At 44.7% G+C, this 26,860-nt stretch overlaps 1 long non-coding RNA gene across 1 annotated transcript; it reads left to right on the forward strand.

Moving 5' to 3' along the window:
- Positions 1 to 11,384: 11,384 nt before the first annotated feature.
- Positions 11,385 to 26,516, forward strand: LOC140405627 (uncharacterized). The gene is made up of 3 exons (XR_011938719.1): positions 11,385 to 11,777; positions 15,405 to 15,548; positions 26,400 to 26,516. It is a non-coding gene; the product is annotated as an uncharacterized lncRNA (long non-coding RNA).
- The last annotated feature ends 344 nt before the right edge of the window (positions 26,517 to 26,860 follow it).

Consider the following 26,860-nt stretch of genomic DNA (forward strand, 5'->3'; position numbering starts at 1 on the left):
GAGATGGATATTTACTCTGTGTATACTCTGCATTAATGAAGTTATATGGGGACTTTTTGAATCGACAAGACGGATTTTCAGTGCAGATTTGATGTCCCGACATAAGAAAGGATATAGGTGCAATAGAGGGTGTGCCCCGGATTTTCATTAAGCTAATACCGTGGTTGGGGGGACTGTCCTATTGAATTGACGTGGCCTGTGTTCACTGGAGTTTAGAAGGATGCGGAAATCTGATGGGAACATATTAAATTTTCAGTGGGATGGCCAGACTAGATGCTGGGAGGAAGGTTTACCTGGTTGGGGGATCTTGAACAAGGGAAAGAGTCCCAGGATATGAGTTAGGCAATTTAGGACTGAGACGAGGAAATAATTCTTCAGTTAGAGGGTTATCCTACCGGGGAAGGCGACAGAGTCCAAGCCACTGAATGTATTGCAGATAGAGGTAAATTTTGTTTAGATTTTATTTACACCGAGGGTAATGTGGAAAACGTGGGATCATGGAAAGAAAACAAACAGGCAGACAGTGCAGGGATCCCTGGTGGCCGTTCCCCTTCAAAACAAGTATACCGTTTTCGATGCTGTTGTGGAGGATGTCCTACCGGGGGAAGGCCCTGGCGGCCAGGTCTCTGGCAGTGAGTCTGGCTCTGGGGCTCAGAAGGGAAGGGGGAGAATAGAAAATCAATAGTAATAGGAGATTCAATGGTTAGGGGAATAGATTAGAGATTCTGTGGTCGCGAGCGAGACTCCCGGAAGGTATGTTGCCTCCCGGGTGCCAGGGCCAGGGATGTCTTGGATCATATCTTCAGGATCCTGAAGGGGGAGGGGGAGCAGCCAGAGGTCGTGGTGCACATTGGTACCAACGACGTAGGGAGGAAAAGCGGTGTGGAGATAATAAACGACTTTAGGGAGTTAGGCTGCAAGTTAAAAGCCAGGACAGACAGAGTTGTCATCTCTGGTTTGTTGCCGGTGCCACGTAATAGCGAGGCTCGGAATAGGGAGAGTGCAGTTGAACACGTGGCTGCAGGAATGGTGTAGGGTGGGGGGGGGGGGGGGGGGCTTCGGGTATTTGGATAATTGGAGCGCATTCTGGGGAAGTTGGGACCTGTATAAGCAGGACGGGTTGCATCTGAACCAGAGGGGCACCAATATCCTAGGAGGGAGTGAGAGTTTTTGAGAGTTTGGCTCAAGATGGGATTGGAACTTTATTGGAAAAACAAAATGTTAGGTAAAGCTTTGTGTGAAGAAATGTCAAGACAGGCCTTTACAGGCTTCTGATAGCAAGCTGAGAAATGTCAAGATAGGCTGTCAAAAGCTTCAGATAACAAGCTGTAACTGTTGTTTTAGTACCAGACAAATTGCAGACGGCCTTGGGAAGGGTTGCGCTAGGCTTGAAAATAATCATAAATTAGCTAAAAGGCACAGATGGAATGCAAGGGAGCTGCCCTCAGAAATGAGCCAGAAACTGTATAAGAACTGCTGTTAGATGTATTGGCTTTGGCTTGCTGGTGTAACTCTCAAGAGATACAGTGGTTTTAGCCCCGGCCGAGAAATAAACATATGTTAAAGTAACGAGGTGTTCGACTGATCATTTCATCGGGACTGGCTGCAAAAGAATCCTCAGGAGGTTTTCAAGCACTCTTCGGGAAGGTTTGAACTAATTTGTCAGGGGAATGGGAACCGGATTTGTCGTCCAGCAACTAAGGCAGCCGATATTCAGGACGCCAAAGCGTGTAGTGAGGCAGTGGGGAAGGGAACACTGACAAAGGAGAGTACTTTTAGGCACGGAGATGGGTTGAAGTGTGTATACTTCAACGCAAGAAGCATCAGGAATAAGGTGGGTGAACTTAAGGCATGGATCGGTACTTGATAGTCCAACAGCTGCAGAAAGGCAGTTCGAGGAGTATCTGCCTACTGAGGTAGTATGGTTTGAAGTCAGAAATAGGAAAGGAGCAGTCACCTTGTTGGGAGTTTTCTATAGGCGCCCCAATAGTAGCCTGATAGTAGCCAGCTTCAGTCTGAAGCTGTGTCCTCTGGTTCTGGTTTTTCCGTCTCGTTGAAAAATATTCCCCACAATCACTCCATCCAGGCCTCGTAGTATCCTGTAAATTTCAAACAGATCCCCCCTCATCCATCTAAACTGCGACGACACAGACATAAAGTTCTCCCTTGTGCATCCAATTTCCGAAGCTTTTTCCCATTTAGGAACGAGACTGAACCTCCATTCTACTGACCAAAGTGCATAACCTTACAATTTTCCACATTGTATTCCATCTGCCTCTTCATTGCCCACTCTCTTAGCCTGTCTAAGTCCTTCTGAAGCCCCCCTGCTGTCTCAATTATACCTGTCATCTGCATATATTTGTATCATCTCCAAACCTAGCAAAAGTGCCTTCAGTTCCTTCTTCCAGATCGTTTGTAGGACATGTGAAAACTTGAGCTCCCAATCCGGTCCCTGGGGCAGACGACGGGTCACCGGCTGCCATTCTGAAAAATACCCGTTTATCCCCACTCTTTTGCCAGTAAGAAAATCGTCTATCAAAGCCACGATCCTATCATTTACACCATGGACAGTTAACTAATTCAACAGACTTCCTGAACAGCACATTGTCAAAGGCATTCTGGAAATCTAAGTAAGTCCAAGTTCACAGCTGTACTGCTGGAGGACACCTCAGAGGATTCATGTAACGAGACAAGATGAGTAGAACTCAGAATAGAAAGGGTGCAGTCACAATGTTGGGGGTTTACGACAGGCCTCCCATTAGACAGCGGGAGATAGAGGAGCAGATATGTAAGAACATTTTGGAAAGGTGAAAAAACAACAGGATTGTCGTGGTGGGTGATTTTAACGTCCCCTATATTGACTGGGACTTACTTAGTGCTGGCAGCTTGGACGGGGCAGAGCTTGTATGTAGCATCCAAGAGGGCTTCTTCAAACAATATGCAGATAGTCCAACGAATGGGACTGGTACTAGAGTTGGTATTGGGGAAAGAGCTGGGCCATTTGGTCGATAAAAGAATCATATAAATTACAGTAAAGAAGGAGGCCATTCGGCCAATCGATTGTGCACCGAATCTTGGAAAGAGCAACCTACCCAAGCCAACACTTCCACATTATCCCCATAACCCAGTAAGCCCAATTAAACTTTTTGGACACAAAGGGCAATTTAGCCTGGCCAATCGACCTAAACTGCACATCATTGGACTACGAGAGGAAATCGGAGCAACCGGAGGAAACCCAATCAGACAGGGGGAGGATCTGCAGACTCCGCACAGACAGTGACCCAAGCCGGAATGGAACCTGGGACCCTGGAGCTGTGAAGCAATTATGCTATCCACAATGCTACCGTGCTGCCCTTAAGAACAAATACATCTACACTATGCAATTTTACCGTAATCCATGTACCTATCCAATAGTTGCTTGAAGGTCCCTAATGTTTCCGACTCAACTACTTCCACAGGCAGTACAATCCATGCCCCCACTACTCTCTGGGTAAAAAACCTACCTCTGACATCCCCCCTATATCTTCCACCATTCACCTTCAATTTATGTCCCCTTGTAATGGTTTGTTTCACCCGGGGAAAAAGTCGCTGACTGTCTACTCTATCTGTTCCCCCGATCATCTTATAAACCTCTATCAAGTCGCCCCTCATCCTTCTCCGTTCTAATGAGAAAATGCCTCGCACCCTCAACCTTTCGTCGTAAGACCTACTCTCCATGCAAGGCAACATCCTGGTAAATCTCCTTTGCACCTTTTCCTAAGCTTCCACATCCTTCCTAAAATGAGGCGACCAGAACTATACACAGTACTCCAAATGTGGCCTTACCAAAGTTTTGTACAGCTGCATCATCACCTCACGGCTCTTAAATTCAATCCCTCTGTTAATGAACGCTAGCACACCATAGGCCTTCTTTACAGCTCTATCCACTTGAGTGGCAACTTTCAAAGATGTATGAACATAGACCCCAAGATCTCTCTTCTCCTCCACATTGCCAAGAACTCTACCGTTAACCCTGTATTCCGCATTCATATTTGTCCTTCCGAAATGGACAACCTCACACTTTTCAGGGTTAAACTCCATCTGCCACTTCTCAGCCCAGCTCTGCGTCCTATCTATGTCTCTTTGCAGCCGACAACAGCCCTCCTCACTGTCCACAACTCCACCAATCTTCGTATCGTCTGCAAATTTACTGACCCAACCTTCAACTCCCTCATCCAAATCATTAATGAAAATCACAAACAGCAGAGGACCCAGAACTGATCCCTGCGGTACGCCACTGGTAATTGGGATCCAGGCTGAATATTTGCCATCCACCACCACTCTCTGACTTCTATTGGTTAGCCAGTTCGTTATCCAACTGGCCAAATTTCCCACTATGCCATATCTCCTTACTTTCTGCAGAAGCCGACCATGGGGAACCTTATCAAATGCCTTACTAAAATCCATGTACACTACATCCACTGCTTTACCTTCATCCACATGCTTGGTCACCTCCTCAAATAATTCAATAAGACTAGTAAGGCAAGACCTACCCCTCACAAATCCGTGTTGACTATCCCTAATCAGGCAGTGTCTTTACACATATATAAAGAACATGAGGGTAGCCAAGGAAAGGGTTGACCCACTGCAGGACAGTGGAGGGAATATAAGCAAGAAACCAGATGAAATGGGAATGATAATGAATGACTACTTTGCATCAGTATTATCAAAGTGAAGGACCTCGTGGATAAGTTTGAGATCAAAAAGAAGGAGGTGTAGGGCGTCTTGAAAAAATATTAATGTCGATAAGTCCCAGGGACTTATGGGATATACCGCAAAATACTGAGTGAGGAAAGAGAGTAAATTGCTGGCGTCTTCACAGAATTGTTTGTATCCTTACTGGCTACAGGTGAGGTTGTAGATGACTGCAAAACTATTATTGTTGCTTTCGTTCAGAAAGGTGGCAAGGATAATCAAGGAAATTACAGGCCGGTGAGCCTTACGTTAGAAGTAGTGAAGTTATTGGAGAGGATTCTTCGAGACAGCATTAACGCACATTGGAAGCAAATGGGCGTATTAGCGAGAGGCAACATGATTTTGTAAAGGGGACATCGTGTGTCACTAACTTGATCTAACTTTTTAGACGAAGTGACAAAGACGATTGACGAAGGTAGGGCAGTGGATGTTGTCTATATGGACTTCATTAAGGCCTTTGACAAGGTCCGTCGTGGCAGAAGGTGAACACACACGGGATCAGAGGCGGACTGGCAAGATGGATCCAGAACTGGTTCGGTCACAGAAGACAGTCCAGCAATGGAAGGGTGATGATCTCAATAGAGGATTTGACTCTTTGATTCCTCGGGTATCAGTGCTGGGACCTATGCTGTTTGTGGTATATATAAATGATTTGGAGGAAAATGTAACTGGTCTGATTAGGATGTTTGCGGATGACACAATAGTTGGTAGAATTGTGGATAGCGATGATGACTGTCAGAGGATACAACAGATATAGATTGGATGGGGCCTTGGGTGGAGAGATGGAAGATGGAGTTTAATGTGGACAAGTGTGTGGTAATACACTTTTTACAGGTGGGAAATAGATAGTAAATGGTAGAACCCTTAAGAGTGTTGAAAGGCAGAGGGATCTGCGTGTACAGGTACACCGGTCACTGACAGGTGCAACGCGGGTGTGGAAGGTTGTCAAGAAGGCATATGGCATGCTTGCCTTCATCGGTCGGGACATTAAGTATGAAAAATGGCCTGTCATGTTGCAGATTTATAGAACCTTAGTTCGGCCGCACTTGGAATATAATAGTGTTCAATTTTTTTCGCCACACTATTAGAAGGATGTGGAGGCTTTGTAAGGGTTTAGACGAGGTTTACCAGGATGTTGCCTGGTCTGGAGGGCATTAGCAATGAGGAGAGGTTGAATAAACTCAGTCTTTTCTCAGTGGAACGACGGTGGTTGAGGGACAAGCTGATAGTTGTCGACAAAACTATGATGGGCATGGACAGACTGGATTGTCAGACCTTTCTTGCGAGTGTGGAAGAGTTAATTACATGTGGACAGGAGTTCAAAAGGCGAGAGGCAAAGTTTAGGGTTGATGTGCGAGGGACATTTTTTACACAGATGGCCGTTGTTGCGTGGAACTCGCTGCCGGAGGAAGCAAATATCATAATGACCTTTAAGGGGAGTTTGGACAATTACATGAATATGATGGGAAAAGAGGGATTCAGACCACGGAAGTGTGGGAAATTTTAGGTTAACTTCAAGCATGGTCGGCGCAGGCTTGGAGGGCCGAAGGGCCTGTTCATGTGCCATACTTTCTTTATTCTTTGTTTCTCTTCAGCACAGATGAGATAAACAGAACACGAGAACCAGACAGACAACACAACGTTCGAGATTCTCGATCCTGGTCACAGTTAACAGTGTAAATTCCCTTAACTATACTTACCCCAAATACGACTCCATTTCCTTCTCTTCCTCCACTTGAAAGGCTCCCATTAACAGTTTTATCATCCTCTCTCCAGTCACCGTTCCCGTCCACACAGGGAGCAAGAATACCACCGAATCTGTGGGACAGGATCAAGGGCTCCGTGTCCTGCAACCCTACCTCCTGGCTCTCTCGACCTAGATCCCATAATTCTACCCACATAACCATTATCATTTTACTTTATCTCTTAGTTCTCGAGCTGGATTATATGCATTGCTCTTATTCTGACAACTATGCATCCACAATTTCCAGAGCCCCCTCCGAAAGCACTCTTCGATGTATGCTTTACAAATCGGTTGAAGTTCTTTGAAGATGCAACTTGCACAGTTGACAATGGGGAGCAAGTCGATGTGGTAAATTTGGACTTTAAGAAGTCGTTTGACAATGTTACGATTATTGTGTAAGATTAAAAAGGATGGGTTTGTGGAAGCTTATTGAGGGGATAGAAAATTGGTTGGCAGACAGGAAACAAAGTGTAGAGATTAATGGGTCCCTTACAAATTGGCAGGCTGTGACGAGGATGCAGAGTTCCGACAGCATGATCTGGACAGGTTGGTCGAGTGGGAAAATCGATGGCAGTTGCAGTATAATGTGGATAAGTGAGAGGTTATTCATTTCGGAAGCAAAAACGGGAAGGCAGATTACTACCTGAACGGTTGTAAGTTGGGAGAGGGGAGAATGCAGCTGGCCCAGGGTGTCCTTGTGCACCATTCGCTGAAGGTAAGCGTGCAGGTACAGCTGGCGGTAAAGAAGATGAATGATATGTTGGCCTTCATTGCGAGATGTTTCGAGCACAGAAGCAGGGATGGGTTGTTGAAATTATACAGCGCTTTGGTGAGGCCCCACCTAGACTAATGTGTGGAATGTTGGTCTCCTATTCTGAGGAAGGGCGTTCTGGCTCTCGAGGGAGCGCAGGTTTACCAGACTGATTCCAGGGGTGGCATGTCATATGAGGAGAGATTGGCTAGGTTGGGACTGTTCTCGCTGGAGTTCAGAAGAATGAAGGGTGTATCTCATCGAGACTTACAGAATTCTAAAAGGACTAGGCAGAGTAGACGGAGGAAGATGTTCCCGATTGTGGGTGCGCCCAGATCACGGGGTCACATTCTGAGGATTCAGGGTAAACCATTTCGGACAGAGATGAGAAGACATTTATTCACCCAAAGATTGGTGAGCTCGTCGAATTAATTACCACAGGAAGCAGTTGATGCGAAAACGTTGAATATATTCACGAGGGGGGCTATATTTAGCACTTGGGGAGAATGGGACCAAAGTTTATGAGGATAAAGCAGGATTAGGCTATTAAATTGGATGATCAGCCATGATCGCGATAAATGGCGGAGCAGGCTCGAAGGGCCAAAAGGCATCCTCCTGCTCCTATCGTCTATACCTCTTTGTATCTAGTCCCCTAGCTGTCTCATGTTACTGGTATGTGTTGTATTACTGTGTCTCCTAGTCATCCGGATCTGTATTTTTCCATGATTGCTGTATTTATCTTTACTTTTTGAAGACCTTTACTTTCATATTTTCCTCTTAATTGTCTTTCAAACGTAGGTTTAAAAATGATATTTCTTCACGTTATTTAAACTTATTCGGAGCCGAGAGATGGATTTCCAATAGGAAAATGAACTCAGAAGATCAGGAGCAACACATGTAAATTATTCAAATATATTAGATCTATTTGCAAGTTGACACAGCAGCCTCACTTACAGAGACAGCGTGTTAAAGGTAATATTCTCTGCAGATAAATACCCACTGCGTTCTGGGATAATGAAGTCAAAAGATCCCACATCCTCTGAAATAAATGGTATTCCCCTCGTTGCAGAACTTAAAGACAGCCCCTTATTCTGAGACTGTTTCTTCTAGTAAGTGTCTCCCGGGTTACTGCCTGTTCCGAAACGTGCATATGTCACTGAAATAGGAATAGTTAACATTTCCATAAAGCATTAGAGCAGAAGGACAGTGCCCAGCTTATGGCATTCTTAATCTGCTTTATACAGACATAGAGAGTATGAACGGTCTATTGAATGTACCCCAGCCAGAAATTTAACTTGCGGGTTCCACCATGGCCGCCATAATAGGGGCCTGGCTGCAAAATGGTAATAGCTGTAAATGATGACAAACCAGGAGTAAAATACAAAGAAATGCAGCATGAAACTACACCCTCAAGGAATATTAGTCTCACGACAGGAAGCTTTTACTATTAAGTTGTATAAAGGAGAGAGGTCAGAAGAGAATCCCTTCCTTGTTAACTGATAAATGTGTTAATGAAAATAAGGAAATGACAGACTTGCTGAAGAATGACTTTGGTTCATTATTTACAATAGAGGAAGAGTTCAAAATGCCAGAGATACGAGGAAATATATTATTGATTCTGAACCAGGGACTGTACAAATGTCATACTATCAGGGTGTCAATGGCCTATAAATGAATAGTGTTCGAGTGTGAGAGTTCAACAGTAACAAAATTCGAACTAGAGGGTCTTCATATAAGTAGATGGCAACATTACAAAAATCTGACCTACAATCTTCCAAATTTCTCTGGATTTGAGAAACATCCCTTTGGATTGGACAATTACACATGTCGCTCTGTAATTTAAGCGGCGTGACAGAGAGAAAAGGGTGAATTTGTGCCGCTTTTCGGAACATTTGTGACGGGGAAATGAATGGTGTTCACCCTCAAGGACAGGGTGTGTGAACAGGTTTAAATGTCCCAGCTGATAAGAACGAGCGAGCGTGGATTTGTAAAGTTTATTTATGGGTGATTCAGGGTAATCCATTTCGGACAGAGATAGGGAGGCATTTCTTCACACAACGAGTGTTGAGCCTGTTGGATTCATTACCACAGGAAGCATTTGATGCTAAAACATTGAAGATATACAAGAGGAGGCTGGAAGTAGCACTTGGGGAGAATGGGAACAAAGACTATGAGGAGAAAACAGGACTAGGCTATTGAGTTGGATGATCAGTCCTGATCGTGATGAATGGCGGAGCAGGCTCGAAGGGCCAGAAGGCCTCATCACCTTTCTTCTATGTATCTATGTCTGCACTAGAGCCAATCAACCGAAACATCTTTGGAATGTGGGAGGACAGCGGAGCACGCAAAGGAATACCACGCAGGCAGGGAGAAAATGTGCAAACAGACAGTTTCCCGAACTCGGAATCGAGCCCGGGCTTCTGGTACGTTTAGGTGGCAGTTCTAACCACTGTGTTAATTTGCCGCCCCCTCGTCCTTCTAGTTCCCCAACTCGCTTAAATCTAGGACACTCTTTCTGTACCTTTAACACCAATTCCCCAGCTTACTAATGTAAGTGATACTTTTTTTCTGTAAATGTTCACCCTTGCACGCCAGCTCGTTAATATACAAGATGCTTATTCTGCCACATTGTCCGATTGTCCTCCAGCTAGACTATATACATGACCTATTTTCTGTAAGTGTATCTCCTATGTAATCAGCTGGCTGATATAAATAATGTTTTATTCTATTGCTGGCTTCTTAATATTGTGGAGCTGTCTCCTCGTTCCTCAGCTAGCTTACATACAGGACCCGTTTTCTATAACTGTGTCTTCTAGTTCCTCAGCTAGCTTATATACAGGACCATTATTCTGTAACTGACCATTGTTCTGTAACTGTATCTCCTAGTTCCTCAAATCACGTGTATACATGACCCTTGTTCAGTAACTGTGTCTCCTAGATCCACAGCTAACATTTAAACATGACCCTTATCTTGCACCTGGGTTCGGCAGTTTTCCAGCTCACTTCTATACATGGCCCTTATTCTGTAACTGTGTCTCCTAGTTCCCCAGCTAGCTTATATACATGACCTGTTTTCTATAACTGTGTCTCCTAGTTTGTCGGCTAGCTTATATACATGACCCTTATCCTGTTCCTGGGTCCGCCAGTTCCCCAACGAGCTTCTATGCATAAGGCTCATTCGGAATCTGTGTCTGTAATTTCCACAGCGAGTTTTCACACATGACCCTTATTCTGTAACTGTGTATCCCAGTTCCGTAGCTATCTCATATTACTGACATTGGTTCTATTACTGTGTCTCCTAGACCTCCGGCTCCGTATTTTTCCCTGATTATTATATTTACCATCAATTATTTCAGAGCGGTTCTTTCATATAATCCTCTCAATTGTCTACCAACATTAGATTTTAAAATGATATTTGATATTTAAACTTACTCGCAGCCTCCTTCACCCGAGAGATGGAAAACCCTAAGGGAAATGAACTCATGAAAAGATCAGGAGAAACACAAGCAAATTATTCAAATGTATGAGATCTATTTGCAAGTTGACGCAGCAGCCTCAGTTACAGAGGCAGCCTGTTAAAGATAATATTCTCTGCAGATTAGTGTGCACAGTGTTCTGAGATAGAGAATTCAAAAGATTCGAAATCTTCGGAAGTAAATAATATTCCCCCCGTTATGGACTTCAATTGCCTCCCCGGAGACTGTATCTTCTTGTACTAGACTCAAGGGTCAGTGTCAATACAGAAACGTGGATATGTCACTGAAATAGGTGCAGTTAACATTTGCGTAAAACATTAGAGCAGAAGGACAGGTTCCAGCTTGTGGCATTATTGATATTCTTTGTCCATAAAAGCAGAGTATGAACAATCGATTGAATGGTCCCCAGCCGCAAATTTAATTTTTGGGTTACGCCATGGCCGCCATAACAGAGGCATGGTTGCAAGATGGTAAATATCAGTAAATGGTGACAATGCAAGAGTCGAGTACAAGAAATGGGGGGGCCGTGAAAGTACACCCACGTGGTATTAAAATCATTCACGGACACTCGTTCAATAGGTAGGAAAAGGGGCGTGGAGGTAATGTACACGTTTAGGGAGTTAGGCTGGAAGTTAAAAGCCAGGACAGACAGAGTTGTCATCTCTGGTTTGTTGCCGGTGCCACGTGATAGCGAGGCTAGGAATAGGGAGAGAGTGCAGTTGAACACGTGGCTGCAGGAATGATGTAGGAGGGAGGGCTTCAGGTATTTGGATAATTGGAGCGCATTCTGGGGAAGTTGGGACCTGTACAAGCAGGACGGGTTGCATCTGAACCAGAGGGGCACCAATATCCTCGGAGGGAGGTTTTCTAGTACTCTTCGGGAGGGCTTAAACTAATTTGGCAGGGGAATGGGAAACGGATTTGTAGTCCAGCAACTAAGGTAGCCGATATTCAGGACGCCAAAGCATGTAGTGAGGCAGTGGGGAAGGGAACACTGACAAAGGAGAGTACTTGCAGGCACGGAGATGGGTTGAAGTGTGTATACTTCAACGCAAGAAGCATCAGGAATAAGGTGGGTGAACTTAAGGCATTGATCGGTACTTGGGACTGCGATGTGGTGGCCATCACGGAAACTTGGATAGAAGAGGGGCAGAAGTGGTTGTTGGAGGTCCCTGGTTATAGATGTTTCAATAAGATTAGGGAGAGTGGTAAAAGAGGTGGGGGGTGGCATTATTCATTAGAGATAGTATAACAGTTGCAGAAAGGCAGTTCGAGGAGTATCACCCTTTTGAGGTAGTATGGGTTGAAGTCAGAAATAGGAAAGGAGTAGTCACATTGTTAGGAGTTTACTATAGGCCCCCCAATAGTAGCAGAGATGTGGAGGAACAGATTGGGAAACAGATTTTGGAAAGGTGCAGAAGTCATAGGGTAGTAGCCATGGGCGACTTTAACTTCCCAAATATTGAGTGGAAACACTTTAGATCAAATAGTTTGGATGGGGTGGTGTTTGTGCAGCGTGTCCAGGAAGCTTTTCTAACACAGTATGTAGATTGTCCGACCAGAGGAGGGGCAATATTGGATTTCGAACTGGGTAATGAACCAGGGCAAGTGATAGATTTGTTAGTGGGGGGAGCATTTTGGAGATAGTGACCACAATTCTGTGACTTTCACTTTAGTAATGGAGAGGGATAGGTACGTGCAACAGGGCAAGGTTTACAATTGGGGGAAGGGTAAATACGATGTTGTCAGACAAGAATTGAAGTGCATAAGTTGGGAACATAGGCTGTCAGGGGAGGACACATGTGAAATGTGGAACTTGTTCAAGGAACAGGTGCTACGTGACCTTGATATGTATGTCCCTGTCAGGCAGGGAAGAGATGGTCGAGTGAGGGAACCATGGTTGACAAGAGAGGTTGAATGCCTTGATAAGAGGAAAAAGGAGACTTATGTAAGGCTGAGGAAACAAGGTTCAGACAGGGCATTGGAGGGATACAAGATAGCCAGGAGGGAACTGAAGAAAGGGATTAGGAGAGCTAAGAGAGGGCATGAACAATCTTTGGCGGGTAGGATCAAGGAAAACCCCAAGGCCTTTTACACATATGTGAGAAATATGAGAATGACTAGAGCGAGGGTAGGTCCGATCAAGGACAGTAGCGGGAGATTGTGTATTGAGTCTGAAGAGATAGGAGAGGTCTTGAACGAGTACTTTTCTTCTGTATTTACAAATGAGAGTGGCGATATTGTTGGAGAGGACAGTGTGAAACAGATTGGTAAGCTCGAGGAAATACTTGTTAGGAAGGAAGATGTGTTGGGCATTTTGAAAAACTTGAGGATAGACAAGTCCCCCGGGCCTGACGGGATATATCCAAGGATTCTATGGGAAGCAAGAGATGAAGTTGCAGAGCCGTTGGCAATGATCTTTTCGTCCTCACTGTCAACGGGGGTGGTACCAGGGGATTGGAGAGTGGCGAATGTCGTGCCACTTTTCAAAAAAGGGACTAGGGATAACCCTGGGAATTACAGGCCAGTTAGTCTTACTTCGGTGGTAGGCAAGGTAATGGAAAGGGTACTGAAGGATAGGATTTCTGAGCATCTGGAAAGACACTGCTTGATTAGGGATAGTCAGCACGGATTTGTGAGGGGTAGGTCTTGCCTTACAAGTCTTATTGAATTCTTTGAGGAGGTGACCAAGCATGTGGATGAAGGTAAAGCAGTGGATGTAGTGTACATGGATTTTGGTAAGGCATTTGATAAGGTTCCCCATGGTAGGCTTATGCAGAAAGTAAGGAGGCATGGGATAGTGGGAAATCTGGCCAGTTGGATAACGAACTGGCTAACCGATAGAAGTCAGAGAGTGGTGGTGGATGGCAAATATTCAGCCTGAATCCCAGTTACCAGTGGCGTACCGCAGGGATCAGTTCTGGGTCCTCTGCTGTTTGTGATTTTCATTAATGACTTGAATGAGGGAGTTGAAGGGTGGGTCAGTAAATTTGCAGACGATACGAAGATTGGTGGAGTTGTGGATAGTGAGGAGGGCTGTTGTCGGCTGCAAAGAGACATAGATAGGATGCAGAGCTGGGTTGAGAAGTGGCAGATGGAGTTTAATCCTGAAAAGTGTGAGGTTGTCCATTTTGGAAGGACAAATATGAAGGCGGAATACAGGGTTAACGGTCGAGTTCTTGGCAATGTGGAGGAGCAGAGAGATCTTGGGGTCTATGTTCATACATCTTTGAAAGTTGCCACTCAAGTGGATAGAGCTGTGAAGAAGGCCTATGGTGTGCTCGCGTTCATTAACAGAGGGATTGAATTTAAGAGCCGTGAGGTGATGATGCAGCTGTACAAAACTTTGGTAAGGCCACATTTGGACTACTGTGTACAGTTCTGGTCGCCTCATTTTAGGAAGGATGTGGAAGCTTTGGAAAAGGTGCAAAAGAGATTTACCAGGATGTTGCCTGGAATGGAGAGTAGGTCTTACGAGGAAAGGTTGAGGGTGCTCGGCCTTTTCTCAATAGAACGGAGAAGGATGAGGGGCGACTTGATAGAGGTTTATAAGATGATCAGGGGAACAGATAGAGTAGACAGTCAGAGACTTTTTCCCCGGGTGGAACAAACCATTACAAGGGGACATAAATTTAAGGTGAAAGGTGGAAGATTTAGGAGGGATATCAGAGGTAGGTTCTTTACCCAGAGAGTAGTGGGGGCATGAAATGCACTGCCTGTGGAAGTAGTTGAGTCAGAAACATTAGGGACCTTCAAGCAGCTATTGGATAGGTACATGGATTACGGTAAAATGATATAGTGTAGATTTATTTGTTCTTATGGGCAGCACGGTAGCATTGTGGATAGCACAATGCTTCACAGCTCCAGGGTCCCAGGTTCGATTCCGGCTTGGGTCACTGTCTGTGCGGAGTCTGCACATCCTCCCCGTGTCTGCGTGGGTTTCCTCCGGGTGCTCCGGTTTCCTCCCACAGTCCAAAGATGTGCAGCTTAGGTGAATTGGCCAATGATAAATTGCCCTTCATGTCCAAAATTGCCCTTGGTGTTGGGTGGAGGTGTTGGGTTTGGGTGGGGTGCTCTTTCCGGGGGCCGGTGCGGACTCGAGGGGCCGGGTGGCCTCCTTCTGCACTGTAAATTCAATGATAATCTATGATTAATCTAGGACAAAGGTTCGGCACAACATCGTGGGCCGAAGGGCTGTTCTGTGCTGTATTTTCTATGTTCTATGTTCTATGTTCAATACAATTGTATAAAGGTTGTGACCAGGATCATGGTTTGCACTTGGTAACTGTTAAAAGTACAGTTGTCATGTAAAATAATTAAAAGACAGACATGATGAAGAATTACTTTGTTTCGGTATTTACAATAGAGGATGAGTTCAAAATGACAGAGATACGAGGAAAGATATTACTGAAACATGGCTGGGGACTGAACACAATTTACACTATCAGGGCGTCAATGGCGGATAAATGAATGGTGTTAGAGTGTTAGAGAGATCCACAGGAACAGAATTCCAATTACAGGGTCTCCATATGATTAGATGGGATCATTACATATATCTGAACTACAATGTTTAAAAGATCTTTGGATTTGAGAACTATGCATTTAGATTGGACAATTACACACGTCGCTGTGCGATTTAAGCGACGTGGCACAGATTAAAAAACTGAATTTGTGCCTCTTATCCGAACATCTGATACAGGAAAATGAGTGGAGTTCAGCCTGAAGTACCGGGTGTGTGAACAGGTTTAACCGTTCCAACTGAGCAGCGAGCGAGCGAGCGTGGATTTGCAAAGGTTACTCATGGGTAATGAAGATGATGCAAATGTTTTCAAGCAGGACAGAGGTACTGGACAGGTGACTGAATGCGGACGTTTTTCATATGGAGTGAAATAAATAATTTGACCATCTAGCTTCCAGACATGTCACTGAATCTATACATTTTTCGGCTACGTCTTCACTCTGTTCTTTACATGATCCCTATTCTTTAACTATCTCTACTAGATCCCAGATAGCCTATATAAATGGCCATCAGTCTTATGTATCGCCTGTTCTCGAGCTGGGTTATATACTTGAACATAATTCTGTAACTGTGCCTTATCGTGCCCCAGCGAGTTCAAATGAATAACCATTGTTTTGTGAACATGTCTCCGAGTTCACTAGCTGGATTATATACATGATCATTAGTCTGTAACCGGGTGTCCTTGTTCTCTTCTAGCTTACACGCGTGGCCCTTATTCTGTAATTGTGTCTCCTCGTTCCACAGCCAACTTATATCCATGACCATTATTCTGTCGCGGTGTCTCGTCGTTCCCCAGCCAACCTATCCACATGTTCCTTATTGTGCAACTACGTCTCCATTTTTCCAGCGAACTAATATACATGATAATTATTATTTAACTGTGACTGATCGTTCCCTGGCTAGCTTATATACATGGTGATTCTTATTCGGATAGTGTGTCCTGGATCGCCAGCTCGCTTATACACATGGTTCATATTCTGCAACTGTGTCTCCGGGTTTCGTAGCTAGCTCATATCAATTGCATTTTTTCTGTTCCTGTTTCTCAGAATTTAGGCTGTACAGATAGAAACCCAATCACATAAAAAAATGGAATATAACATGGAAGGAATACCTTCTGCACAATTTAAATGGGAGATAGAACGATATTAATCACCGAAACACAAAGCAAATCCTGATCCTGTCAGAAAGTTTGGTATTGATGGAATTTGGTTGTGGAAGAAAGGAGAGGTCCGGCCCACAAAAGGGCATCAAATTGCGCAGCGATTCAATGGAGAAAAAGGTAGAAAGCAAAATAAGCAACGCCCCACGTCAAACAGTCCCAGTAAGGCAGTTGATTTCGGCCTCGGCGATTGTGGGTTCCTCTGTGGGGTGGAGTGAATGTTGGTCCGGAAGTTCGTTTTGACAGAGTCAGCGAACTGCCTTAGATCGTCTTCAGATATGGATGTTTTTTTCAGAGGTCATAGCTCAATATTGAGGATTTCTTGGTGTAAAGTAGCTGTTTGATATATTGGAGTGTGTCTGTGGTCATTAATATGTCTCCAGAAAATGTAACTCTGAACAGCAGATGATGTCATGGAACAGATACTGAAGCTGCTCTGCGTTTAGGTTTTCAACCAATCCTGGCAGCTTCTGATCAGCATTCTTCTCACTCTGACACTGTCTTTCCACTGACACAAACCAAAGCAATGTTTCTCCCGAGCTGTGACCAAACCCAACACTGAGGGAACAAGGTCACCTCCGCTTGTCAGGCAAATATTGTCCCTTTAACACCTGTCTTCTGTTTACCCTACAGCCGTAACACAATCACTACTTTGAAATGGCAACTGACAAAATGTAAAACTGGATTGAGAGATTTATGTTAGGAGATTAAGGAATATGGAAGCAACTGGAGTTAATCTATTAACCGACAGCCGGAATTAAAAGAAACTGGAGATCACTGCTCAGAATCCACATGAAATCCTGCCCCAGCCCACAGCCACGTCCAACAGTCATTATACTCAAAGCATTTCTCATCGTCCTCAGATATGGATGTTTTTTCAGAGGTCATAGATCACTTTAGAGTATTTCTTGGTGTATAGTAGCTGTTTGATATACTGCAGTGTATCTGTGGTCTCTAACATGTCTCCTGAAAATGTAATTCTAAACAGAAGATGATGTCAGGGAACAGATGCTGAAGTTGCTCTGTGACATGTGTCAGCAGAACACATGGTAGTTGCTGATGATATTCATTTTCCTGCGGAATAGACCAGATCATTCTCAGCGTATTCCATCAATGTTAAATATCAGGAAGTTTGGTTCATTGCAATGATCCCTGCGGTTCCCTCAGAAATGATCGAAAGTGTTGCTCCTATAACCTATCTCCCATTCTCCTCCCCTCTCTCGTCCTCAACTCTCTCTTTTATCCTTCAGTCCTCCACTTTCTCTGTCTCTCCTTCAGCATTAGAAACGCCAGAGGAATGAAGAGAGCAGTTACCACTTTAAACTCGATCATAAATGAAAAGATAAAGACGAATCTCCATACTATATTATTGAGGCAATAGTAGTGAATATATTAAACTATTGTAACTATTTCTCCTGACTAAGTGACACAACTGGAGGTCTCCCTTTTTGAATAACGGAGTGACCTGAGCTGCCCTCCAATCTGCAGGTACAGTTCCAGAGTCTATAGAATCCCGGAAGATGACCACCAATGCATCCATTATTTCCAGAGCCACGTCCTTACGCACTCTGGGATGCAGATTCTCAAGCCCCGGTAATTTATTTACTTTCAGTCCCAACAGTTTTCCCAGCACCATTTCTCTACCAATGTTGATCTCCCTCAGTACTTCCCTCTCACTATCCCTTTCATTCATCAACATTTCTGGGATCTGATTTGTGTTCTCATTTGTGAATACCCGTTTGCTTTGACCCATTATTTAAACGTAGCAATCATTACTAGCTTATGTATTTGTTACCGCGTCACCGCCCCCCCTCCCCCTCCACCCCCAAACAAAGCTCAAAATCATCCACCCAATGAATTAGTAAATTCGGCCAGGGTCACTCTATGAGCCTGGTATATGCCAGTTCTCCTTTATGATTGTATCGGTCAATGCGCTTCCGAGCACATATCAAGCACTTTTCAATATAATGCTTTATATATTTCCCAAAATATGCCTCCAACATCAGTTTTTCATTCTTTCTACGGTTGTTGCTATTGCATGATGTTCTAAATCCTCAATAAATCGATAAATTACCAGTTTCGATCTAGGGTTGGAAATATGTATCGTCCGTCTTGAAGAACTCGTTCGTCTAACTGATGTCTAACATGCTCTTGTGCTTCTTTAAGGGTGATGAGAACGGGTTTGATACCTCTCTAATCTGTTTCAAATCAACGCTTACCTTTGGAATTGAATAAGTCGCTCACTTTGATGCTGACGTACCTGGACAATGTGTAGGTTCAGTCGGCAGTTAGGAAGGCAAATGCAAAGTTACCATTCATGTCAAGAGGGGTAGAATACAGGACCAGGGCTGCATTTATGTGGCTGTATAATGCTCTGGTCAGGCCCCATTTGGAGTAATGTGAGCAGTTCTGGGCCCCGTATCTAAGGAACGATGTGCTGGCCTTGGAAAGGGTCCAAAGAAGGTTCACAAGTATTATCTCAGGATTGAAGAAATTGTCATATGAGGAACGGTTGATGACTCTGGGTCTGTACTCACAGGAGTTTAGAAGGATGAGGCGAATCTTATTGAAACTTACAGGATACTGCCTGGATACAGCGGACGTGGTGAGGATGTTTCCACTTGGAGGAAAATCTAGAACCAGAGTACACCAACTCAGACTAAAGGGACGAACATTTGAAACTGAGATGGAGAGGGATTTCCTCAGCCAGACGGTGGTGAATCTGTGGAATTCTTTACCGCAGAAGGCTGTGGAGTCCAAATCATTGAGTTCCTTTAAGGCAGAATTAAATAGGTTCTTGATTAATAAGGGGATCAGGGGTTATGGGGAGATGGCAGGAGTATTGGGATGAGAAACTATCAGCCATGATTTAATGGCGGACAGACTCGATGTTCCGAAAGGCCTTATTCTGCTCCTTTGTCTTCTGGCCTTATGGACAACACACTGGCCTCTTGCTTTGCTAACTGATCTGCACTTAGATTGCCTGATGGGGAGGGCCAATGGCGAGTCATTGCCTTAATTACCCCACTTTGATGCCCTTGGGCGTTCTTGATTGCATATTTTGTTAATGTGGTTGACGGGAGAGGCTGTTCATCAGTTAACACAAATCCTCCAGCTTCCAATATCGGCGAACAGTCAGTCAGTACTTGAGAAACATACATGCTGTCTGAAAGAATGTCATGTGGTGGGGGTGGGGGGGGGGGTAATATTCCGGGAAGGTGACGACAAATGTTACTGCTGTTCATTAGACAGTCTGAGCGCTGATGTCACTGGATAGGTTCGATGTTCTTACCTCCAGCACCTGCCCCTGATTGTTCTCCATATGATTGCAACATCCGGATTCCCTCACTCCATCATCAATCGAGGATCCGCCTATACAATGTGTGAGTGGGTTTTTGTGTCTGTCTACTGTTCTCTGGTTTCTAATGTGCTATTCGGTACCACCCCTGCTTTGTTTTGGCAGAATCGGCCCCTTGGGACTAGGTGCTGCCACAAAGTGGTATTCTAGCGCTTCCCCGGCATTACTGATGTCTACAAGGAAAGTGGGTACAAGACTTCTGTTAACGGGAGTGGCCTAACCTTATCACGTTAACTCTCATCGGGCATTGTGATTCTGTCTAATAACTCCATCTTTTATTCGTCCATCTAATAATAACTGGAGGGGTGTCAGTTCTGCTAAAATAGTTCGTGGATTGAGGCCAAATATATAGGTAAAAAGTTGGATTGGCCCGGAAACTGCCAGTCCGTGGCATTCAAATGTGGAATATTCCTGTTGTGTCGGACGTAAGGGTGAGGACGCAGACGCAGCCGGTCCCAGCCTCCCGGGCCTTTGCTGTACTAGACCGGCAGAGATAGTAGCGTCCATCGCCGCTACGTGAATGTCAAAATGCAATTCTGGATTCCATGTCTGTACGGCTGGCGCCTTTTTAGTTCAGGAATGACCTGTGTGAACAGCACTGTCCCAGTCCAAGGGGTGTTCTTTGTTTGGTAAATAAAACAATGGTGAAGATCTTTGTTCCAACACTGTCCAAGTGGTTCAGACAATATCATAACAGTCCTAAAATACAATCTTAAGTGTTTTAAATCGGGGCTAATAGGAATTGTCAGTTAGTCTATAGCCTTTTCCTTTCTACCTCTCGTTTCACACAGATCACCATAGCGGCTATAATTGTCATCCGGCTTTTCATCATCCCAGAATTTTGGGTTAACTTTTTGTCCCAGGATGGCGGGGAGGCCTCGCGAATCATCGAGGATATCTCAGTGTTCCTCTCTCCTTACGTTTTGGAGGAGAAGGGCGTCTACATACTGAGCTAAAATGTCCGTTTCGGATTATGGGAATATTGTGAAATCCCTGCGGTCCACATATGCAGGTGCACTGTTGACCCAGGAAGGTGAAAGGAAATTTGTATTGGCGTTCCCGTCTTAAGGAAATTCACCAAAATCTATTCCTGATATCTAAAACAGTAACATTTCGGGCTTGTGTAGTTCGTTATTTCCAAACCTCGGATTGCCCACGACAGCGTGGAGGTCACAGGGGCTGTGTAAGTCAGTCTTCGGTCGTCGATAGTTAGGGGGTCAGGACACATCCGGCTTCTTTATTGAACAGATAGGTGAATTATTTGCTGAGACTACAGGAAGCTGGACACCCTGCCCCATTAATCCGGAAATTACTTTCGGCACATGTTCTCCTGATTGTTTGGGAAACCAACATGACTTCTGAGCTTTGGTCCAGCCCCTCACCAGCGACCTCTCCTGACATTCCGCACTGCCATAATTGAGTTGGGTAGAAACCGGCTCTTGATTCCAGAGCACATGTTACACCGAGCGATACCCTGACATTTTGCCCGGCTGAACGCGCAGTTGGCTCACGGTACACATTTGGTCCATGGATTTACACACATAAATCGTGGATGATGCTTTTAACTCTCCATCCATTTGTCAAACAATGCAATTTGCTGTTTTGCAGGATAAATTAAACTTTCTCATTGGATCGAAATCTAAGTTGTGTTCGGTCCTGGAGATAAATCATTCAAGATAGCAGAATGGAAAATAAATATGTCTTCCTATGTAAACTCCAAAGGGTCAGTTTCTGCACCTTGTTGCAAATGGCTGTTGAAACCGTTCAACATGATTTTCCTTTCAATGCACCATTCAATTCGGGGTGAGCTGCTGGTGTTAAGTGTGGTCCACTATCCCATAAATATTTGCTGGATGCCTCCTACCCAACGCTCACTAGGAAACGCCCTATATTCTCAAATTTGACGCTGCGGAACCACTCTGCAGAGGCCTGACACCGTCATTGAGTACATAGCGGGCGCGTGGGGTGATTGAGCCAGAAACCTACGCCTCTCCATACTATGGCGACTCTTCTTTCGTGCATATTGGCGCCATCCGAGCTGCTGCCGGCGCGTCCAAGGGCTGGTGAGTTTCCTCAGGACCTTGTGAATATTGGTTAGGTTCGCGAGGGTCTGGGAAAGAAGTGACGGAGTCGGTCACAATTACACCTCCGGCCGGTTGACGCTAATCCTGGTCTTTTCGGTGGTGCGGCATTTCTCCTGCTTGTGGGTCCACCACGGATCTTATCTGGACCGCGTATCTCGGGATAGGGAGGGGAATGCACCTTTATTAGTATCTCTCTGTGTCCTCCGTCATGTTTCCAGATAGCCCTGTGTCCCTGAATTGGAACAACAACATTTTGCCGTTTTGGGGGCGATCCCGGTGGCCTGAGCTTCCCTTTGCCGTGCTCGGGTTAAATGGTGAAGGAGCCAGGTCACAGTGTGTGTTGAGTCAGGAGGGTCAACAGATTCCCAAGCTTTCTGGCCATTTTGGGCTGCATGTGAGACGAACGCATTAGTCAATCTGGTATCATTTGTGGTGCGCATATCTTGTCACAAAGAATAATTGTTCCCGAATTGTTGATCTCTCGAAACTCACCACAGTTGGCATTACAGAGATTGCTACAGTGATTATCAGTCTCTCCTTTCTGGTTATTCTTGTTCACTGTACACACCTCAATTCCTCGGCGTCACTGTGATATCCATGGCTGATTGTTAGATTTTAGTCAATGTCTGATGAAAGTCCTGTCTCATTGAAAATAGTTATCTGCACCTGCTTTCTCACTGCTCGTTGTTATTATTCCCTGAAGGACATTAGTGAACCAGCTGGATTTTTACGACAATCGAAAAAGGTTTCATGACCACCAATCGGAATTTATTTCCAGATCTTTATTGCATTCAATCTCTCCGAATGCCCTGGTTGAATTCAAACCCAGACCCCAGAGCATTTCCCTGGATCGCTGAATTACTACTACCTGCTATTTTAGGGAGTGGAAATCGGATGAGTCTCCCTGGACCCAAATTGTTTCCCTTGAGGGATTCCATTTTCTGTAAAACGAGATTCCTTTCAAGGAGTTCTCCCATAATCTCTTTGGCAGCATCGCTTTGGCAACTGAGAGAGATCAGCGGCTCCAGACGGTGCGAGGGGAGAGATTGAAATCTGAGATTCGCAGCCTGGAATGTTACAACAATGGCTGTGAATGTGAGAACAATGGATTGGAATGATACAACAATGCTTCCGAATCTGACAACTGTGGGTAGGAATGTTCCATCAATGGATGAGAATCTGGAAACAATCCAAGTTGGCCAGAATCTGAGAACAAAAGACTGGAATGTTCCGACAGTAAACAGGGGTTTATTCGGCGCGCTTTACCAACTTTCTACATTTTATAAATGGATGTCATTGGAAAAACGGATCTATTTCACACTCCAGATCATTCAGGCGGGTTACTATCCCTTCCTTGCTGTTTTCGGTGTGCCTGGTCAGTAACTATATCTCTATTAATTTTACAATTCATTGTTTAACACGGGATTTTGTTTGATTGATATTTAGTTGTGAAAATGCATTTTGTGAAGTTCAATCTGAAACACCTTTACCTCTCCATCAATCTAATTTCACTGATCTGTCCAATGTCTGAGCCTTAAAATAATATAGTTCACAATCTCTGCAATTGCTTTCACATGGTGGAGAGTTCCGAACTCACGTCATTTCCAGTACCAAAACTGTATAATATCATCTCCAAAATATCACTTCACCAATTCTGACTTAGAGACCCCTTCACGTATTCTCAAATGTGCCTTTGTTAAAGTCGGACTCGAGAACTCCAATGCCATCAGCGGAACACTTCAGATGACCAAACTCTGCAGCGCGCTGAAAATCCCTGCCTCTGTTCAATCGCCATTCTGATGCATGACGTGGAGATGCCGGCGTTGGACGGGAGTGGGCACAGTTAGAAATCTTGCAACACAAGGGTAAAGTCCAACAGTTCTGTTTCGAATCACTAGCTTTCGGAGTACAGCTCCTTCCTTAGGTCCTTCCTCACCTGTCGAAGGAGCTGCGCTGCGAGATAGTGATTCGAAACAACCTGTTGGACTTTAACCTGCTGTTTTTAGACTCTTTTCTGATGCAAGCATTGCGCACATATATTCCCTTTCGCGCTGCTCATTGACCTTTTCCACATGTCTGCAACATCTATCCACTGAAGGCTGTTCTTTCCACCTTTTTGACGTAAATTGACATATAAAGACATATCTTCATTGTGGCAATCTCCGGCGCACTCTGCCAACAGGAGCCTGCGCTGAGATTGTTACGAGAGTGCTTTAGAGCTGGGTCAAATACATCAAGTTCAAGTGGTGAGTTCTAACGGGATCTAAGGGGGTAACTAGCAATTAAACTGATCTTCAATTGAAAGCTAAATTAGCCCTCAAATCGGGTAATTGAAAGCTACTCGTTTGGCGAGTTGTATTCCTGAAACAGGATTCAGCTGAGTCACACTCAACTGTATCTGTTGGATTGTGCAACTGGTTTAATTCTGTTTCCAGAGCATTGGATATTGAGGCCGATAAACAGGGAAGACAATCAGTATTGTTTGTCTGCACTGTTTGGCAGTACTGTTTTTCTGCACTGTGAGTGCTACTTGGCAGGGCGAGAGTGCTTGGCAGTTGGGTGGAAAACACGGAGTTGGGTGAAATTGGCTGAAGGTGAAACGGAAATATCGGACGCAGAGCTGAGCAGGAGATTATCGAACAGACCTTGGGAATGTAAAGAGGTTTCATGATTCACTGACACATTCTTCCGACTTGAGGGACGGGGGGCATGAAGAGTGTCATCACAGGAAGGTGTGATTTCCTTGGCGAATAAGGAATCTGTTCAAATTTGAAAATCCATTTGAAATTTCTTGTTATATATTGTCTTCATATTGAGGTAATGGGGAAATATTAAAAATGCTTTAAATGTTAAAAAAATTTAAATTACATTTTAAAAATGAGAGCTTGAGGGGGGGGGGGGGGGTGTTCTTCCGGCATGATATAAGAGCTGATGTGCCCCATTGTGGTATCTAGTGACCACATGTGTAGTAAGTGTTGGTTGCTCGAGGATCTCCGGCTCACAGTTGATGAGTTGGATTCTGAGTTTCAGGCGTTGCGACAGATCAGTGAGGGGGAGAGGTACCTTGTGTTCCAGGAGGTTGTCCCACCAATTAAGCGGCAATTTAGCATGGCCAATCCATCGATCCTGCACATCTTTTGGTTTTGGGGGCAAAACCCACGCAAACACAGGAAGGATGTGCGAACTCCACACAGAGAGCGTCCGAGAGATGGGATCGAACCTGGAACCTCGGCATCGTGAGGCAGTAATGCTAATCACTGTGCCACGTGCTGTTCTTTGTCAATGGTTTTACTGAAATCCATGAAAATGACATCCACCGCCCTCCCCTCATGAATCATCTTTGTCACCTCCTCAAAAAACCTTGAGCAACTTGGTGAGGTGCGACCTCGCCTTCACAAAACCATGCTGTCTATCTCAAATTTGCCCATTTCTTTCCAAATGAGGATCAATCCTGTCCCTGAAAATACTGTCCAATAATTTACCTACAGGCGACGCGAGGCTCAACGCTGTATAATTTCCTGGATTATCGCTGCTGCCTTTCTCAAACAGCGGTAACACGTCAGCTATTCTCCAGTCCTGTGGTATCTCACTAGTGGCTAATGAGGACACAAAGATGGCAGTTAATGCCCTAGCTATTTCCTCCCTTGCTTCCCTCAGTATTCTGGGGTAAACACATCCGGCCAAGGAGACGGATCTACTTTAATATATTTTAAAAGACCCAATACTTCCTCCTTTTTGATTTGAACATGGCCCAGACTATCCACACACCTCACCCAAGAATCGTCTTCCACAAAGTCCTTTTCTTGGTGAACACTGATGAAAAGTACTCACTTAGAACCCGTCACGTCCTCTGGTTCAACATATAGATACCCCACTCACCTTAACCGGTCCAATCCTTTTGCTGGTCAGCCTTTTTTTTCCGCACGAATTAGATGCTTTGGGATTCACGTAAATCTTCCTTGCCAAGTGATTTCATGATCATTCCTCGCCCTCCTAATTTCCCTCTTAATCACCTTCCTACTTTCTCTGCACTCCTCTATAAAGCATCGAGGTTTTCATCACAATGAATTCCCATCAGCCAATAGCGTCTGTGTCCTTTCCAAAGCAATCAACTAGGAATGTTACTGGATTCGGTGACATATTTCATACAATCATAGAATTCACTGTGCAGAAGGAGGCCATTCGGCCCATAGAGTCTGCACCGGCCTTGGAAAGAGCACGCTACCCAGACTCACGCCTTCAGCCTATCCCCGTAACCCAGTAATCCCACGAAACCATTTTGGACATTATGGTCAATTTAGAATTGCCAATATACCTAACCTGCACATCTTTGAGGAAAGTGCAGCATCCGGAGAATAAAATCCATGCTGACACGGAGAGAACGTCACGACTCCGCACAGACAGTAATCCAAGCCGGGAATCGAACCTGGGCCTGGAACTGTAAAAGAACAGTACCAACCACTGTATACCGTGCCGACATAATATTCGAACCGGATCAATAATCGTTCTGTCAAACTAACGTTTTTCTCTCCACCCAGATGCAGAATTTCACTGTTTATTTTGCTTCCCTCCAGCTAATGTAGCTACGATTGTGACCCTGACTCTTCGGAATTGTGGGCTCTCCAGATGTGTCACTCGCTACCTGCTGGCCATGGCAGCAGCAGATCTACTGGTCATTATTATCGATCTAATATTCAGACACATCCCGATTGTTTACTGGGAGCGGTTTTATTTCATGTGGTCTATGCCTGTGTGTAATATCCATGCTGTCTTTCTTTATGCAGCTACGGACTGTTCTGTCTGGTTTACTGTGTCTTTTACCTTTGATCGATTTGTTGCCATTTGTTGTCAGAAGCTGAGCAATAAATATTGCACTGAGAAAGTGGCGGCTGTGGTTCTCGGAACCGTGGCTGTGCTGAGCTGTTTCAAAAACATTTTTTGGTATTTCATGTTGTCAGACCGGTACACGATTAGAAACACACCCATCTTCTGTATTATAACATTCTCCACTCAAGTATCTCCTGTTTGGATAGCC

This window comes from Scyliorhinus torazame, unplaced genomic scaffold (assembly GCF_047496885.1).
Source record: "Scyliorhinus torazame isolate Kashiwa2021f unplaced genomic scaffold, sScyTor2.1 scaffold_152, whole genome shotgun sequence".
Lineage (NCBI taxonomy): Eukaryota > Metazoa > Chordata > Chondrichthyes > Carcharhiniformes > Scyliorhinidae > Scyliorhinus > Scyliorhinus torazame.